This window comes from Rosa chinensis, chromosome 5, assembly GCF_002994745.2.
Source record: "Rosa chinensis cultivar Old Blush chromosome 5, RchiOBHm-V2, whole genome shotgun sequence".
NCBI classification, from domain to species: domain Eukaryota; kingdom Viridiplantae; phylum Streptophyta; class Magnoliopsida; order Rosales; family Rosaceae; genus Rosa; species Rosa chinensis.
The window spans coordinates 45719815-45724380 of NC_037092.1; the positions used below are offsets into that span (position 1 = coordinate 45719815).

The 4566-nt window shown below is 39.0% G+C and overlaps 1 long non-coding RNA gene across 1 annotated transcript; it reads left to right on the forward strand.

Annotated features, from left to right (window-relative positions):
- Positions 1–3094: 3094 nt before the first annotated feature.
- On the forward strand, positions 3095–4299 carry LOC121049613. Its single transcript, XR_005800885.1, has 2 exons — positions 3095–3154; positions 4016–4299. It is a non-coding gene; the product is annotated as an uncharacterized LOC121049613 (long non-coding RNA).
- The last annotated feature ends 267 nt before the right edge of the window (positions 4300–4566 follow it).

Genomic DNA, 4566 nt, shown 5'->3' on the forward strand with positions numbered 1-4566 from the left:
AACACCGAGCCAATGAGAAACCGACATGTCATGAATGACATCCCGATAACTCATCAACCCGAAACCGCCGCAAGGCCTTTTGGGTTTAGGTTGTTGGTTTACAAAATATTTTCTTGGACAAATCATTCTAGCAGGCGAACAACATATTTTTAAAAGCGGAGTTTAAAGTGGGCTAAAGGATTTGGACTTACAACAGGAGCCCAATTTGGAAAATAACAAATCACTAAGTAAATACAAGTATGAGAGACGCGCCATAGGGTTATGGGTCTCCTGTAATTTTGTAAATAAGCGAGTATAAAATAAATTAATAAATAAAAAGTAAATAAACGAGTTTCTTCAAAATTCGATAAGAGACCAAAACCTTCTTTTAATAAAGTCAAAGAGGAATGCGCCAAGCCGAGCCATGTGTCTCCTCTGTATGCTCCCCAACCACATGCTCGAATCCTGCACACTGTTATAGGGGTGAGCTTTCATCCTCACGTGCCTAGTAAGGGCCGACCTAACCATGCTAGGTTTGAAAAATAATATACTTAAAAATATCTACTACATAATGTTGTGCACATTTATCAAAAATACTTTAAAGAGAGGCAACCACAAACATTTATTCTCTTTAATAAACGGCTACTCTAAATCAATCGATGACCGACCCGGTTCGTCATCCTTCAAGAACCGGCCAACTACTCTGTAGTGCTTGTGACTACAAGTAGCGAAAGTGTTCATTTCCTGGCCTTGAGTGTCCTATGACTGGTTCACCGTTGGTACTTAACTTTTTCCTCAACGAACATTGGAGCACAGCCCCATTCGGAGGTTCACGGTTATCGACACCGTGGGATCCCTAGGAATCAATACGTCTAGGTCCCATTCACTTTCAGGTCACAAGTACAAACGTACTATGGGTACAATATCTCAACATGCAAGTCTAGCCTCGATTTTATCAATGAACAATTATCAGTTATGAAAACACAGGTATCACGAGGCATCGACTAATGAACAACAAAAAACATACTTGCAGGAAACATACTATTATACTAGAGGTTCCATGCATATCGAAAAACCTCTAAAAAGGAAGGGACAACTCACCCTACCTGGATATGGAGTGCTCGACCACACTCGGGTTCATTCCCGACTTTTGATCATTTGTCCAAATCCAAGTGCACATGCTCGAGTCCTTTATAATAAAAAAAATCGAATCAATGAGTAACTTAACATCATGATAACTCAACTAACCGAGCAACCAAAATATTTACTTAATTTCCTTAAAGTCCATCAGATTATTATTTAATCAAACAGTGATCTAGAACTTGTGTTTGTAGAGATCTTCCTTTAATAGATAAAATTTATTATCCATTCCCAAATAACCCAAATGACGTAGCATTTGAATCATTTAGGATATGGTGGCTGTACTTGGCACTTTGACCAAAATTTGTTTAACATTTCCACCTTAAGAAAACAAATACGCTTACCATTCCCAAATGACTTCGCTTCTTAAAAGTCATTCCGGATATGATAAGTCTAGGACTGTTTCAATTGTAACTTGTCTAATTAATTTTAACTTGATCAAATACAATCCTCCATTCACATTTACCAATCTCTTTTAAGTATTTGGCCAAAACATCTATCCCTTCGTTATATGATATTTCGACGTTGGTATGAACTCATCACTTTACGAACTTTACATGCACATAGTACAATAAAAAATGCAGCAGAAACAATGCTTGTGTTACTAATTTACTTCTCAAAACTAATTCAATCTCAATTACCAAACTGTGTAAGCATTTGACCCAAAATGTCATCTTAAATTAACCTTCGTTTAATCTATTTTCCAACCATTCAACATCATGATCAAATCACCATCATAATTTGTTCAACTCAACCATAACAATTACAAGATCACCAAACCAAGCCCTTACCAATCTTTGTTACGTCCTGAACCTAGATTTACCAATTTGCTCACCATTTAGACGGTAAAGGTCGACTATTATCAATTTCAACTTTTACCGATACTTTAGTGGCCCTAAAAGGTTGACTTTTTATTCGGGTCAATTTATGAGAAAATTTCCTCCATGAAAGTTGTAGAGGACTTTAAACTGAGCGCATGTATATGTGGTACGTAAAATTTGGGATTCGTATGTGAAAGTTATGAGTAGAATACGAAAGTTACTGTTCATGGTAATAATTTGGTATAAATAAGGGATTTTGCTGTGGTAGGTTTCCAAAACCGGAAACCCACCCTCTTCTCTCTTTTCTCCCCCGAACTCTCTCTTTCCCTTTCGGTCAATTCGCCTTCCCCTTGATTTCTCGCCGTCCGGCCATCAACCGGCGTGCAGCCGGCCACCACAGGAGCGCCTCCCTCCTCTCTACACCCTAGTGGCCTTAGATTGTTGCGATTTGGCCGAGGAACCTTGGATCGAAGCAAAGTTCTTTATAGCTGCAGTTTGGGGTTTTGTCGATTTCAGGCGATTCCGGCCACCTCCGGTTACCAAACTGGCGTCGAAGGTTCGGTTTTTGCCAAAGATCATTTCCCCTAAGGTCTTTCATTTCAATTTGCAGTGTGGAGGCTGAATTAACGATTGCAATTTCTAGGGTTCTTGAGTTTTCTGGGTTTCTCTTCACCGACCGGTTTCTACTGTTTCAAGGTAAAATTGGGATGTGTTATAGTTGAGAAAAATGATCAGTGTGTCGAGTTGTTGTTGTACATGAAATTTGGCAGCCGGTTGTGGGGTTTTTTACCGGCGCCGCCACTGTGGGTGGCGCGTGGGATGGTGTAGGACAGGTTTTTAACTTCTGTTGTTTAGCTAGATAACCACTCGTGCATTGTAGTTTCCATATTTACGTTTTTGGGTAGAATTGGAGAAGAGTGGGTATGGATTTCGATATATTGTTCCAAGGGTGGAATTTGTTAATTTAATTACGAGGAATCCATTCATCGGATTTCCTTGATTCTGCCCTAGAGCCCTTAAATTAAGGGAATGACGTTAGTGGAGAAAATTTGGAGGTTTTGGGCATATAAAGACAATGTTGGGGTTCGGTTTTTATTTATCGTAATTTAATTTTCCATCCGGTAATTATTGGTTTACGAACGTTTTATTGTACAGGATGTGAGGAGGATTCCCTCGAGGAGGGTTCGGATCGACGGCAAGCTTAGCCGTACACTGTGAGTGGACTTTTGTTTTCTAAATAATGGTGCATGCATTTGTTTTTCCGAAATAAGGGTTTACTTTATCTAATGATCATATTATCATTATAATTCACTTTCGAAACAATCGTTATTGGTTCATCTTGATTTGGATTTGGGAAGTGGATTAGTGAATTCAATTATTGTTTTTAAATTATCGATTATAATATTTGGATTGGAGTATTCCTCACCATCGATTTGAGATTTCAAACTGAATTTGTTATGCTCGATTAGAAGTGGCGAATTTTTGTGATATTTTCTTTGTTGAGGTAATTTATGGAATTTATGTTTAACCTTGCATATTGGTTTATGAATTCGAGATTGTCTTGGCGTGCGGGGCCACGTCATTGGATTATTATTTTACTACTTGTGAAATATTGGGGAAGCCCTTCTATTTTCGATTTTCGTGGTTTTAACCCACCATACCTGGGTCGCTATATTATATTGCTAGCTAGCCTATTAGTACTCCTCCTCACTTACTATGTGTTTGTGGGTGAGTAGAGCAGAGCATGGGATGCTCAAGAGTGTGGGACACTCCAACTCGAGCCTGGGAGGCTCCCTTTTATACGTATGGGGAAAACGCTTTCCCCATACTTTCTATTTATCTTTGACTAGCGGGGCTGGTCCAGTTTTCACTTTTACCAGCGGGGCTGGCTTGGTTTTACAGAATGCTTATTTGTTTTGAGATAATTGTCTTTACTCACATTGCATGCATCGGTTTTTAATGAAATAAATGTGGGAAAGTATAAACTCTTTTTCCGTTGTGCTTATTTATTTTATCCACTCACGCTAACGTTTTTATGTACTTTCCCCCTGGGCCCTTTGGTTTCAATTGCCCAGATCTCAGCGTTGCTGTCCGGCTTAGGAGTTGAGGCCTAGCACCATCATTGCCATCTACCCTCAGTAGGTTATCTATTAACCTACTTTATGTATCACGTTTTATTTGTTTCCTTTAGATTGCTCTGATGACCTTGGGAGGATTTATTTAAACATTTGTATAATTATGAGTGTGACGGAGTTGTATAATTTGGAGGAAGTAGGAAGATTTGATTTGCTGGGTTGTAATTTTTATGAGTGGTTATGTTTGTGTATTTACGGTGTTTTTACTTGGAATTTTGCGGATTGTTTCTGGGAAGCAGGGTGGCTTCAGGAATTGAAATTGAGTTAAACTTAGAAGTGAATTTTAACAGGTTTTAGGGTTGTCCACTTTTAGGGGAAGTTCTGTCAAATTTTCTTGAAAAGTGGGCCCCACAGGTCCATCTTGGAGTTAGGGGGTAATTCCGGGGTGGGTCCTGACAATCTTCTTTTCTGATTAGGAGTTTAATTCCGTCGTGGCTGCAATTCCAACATCACCAATCATTCAAATCCCTAGCAAACAATATACCATCAAT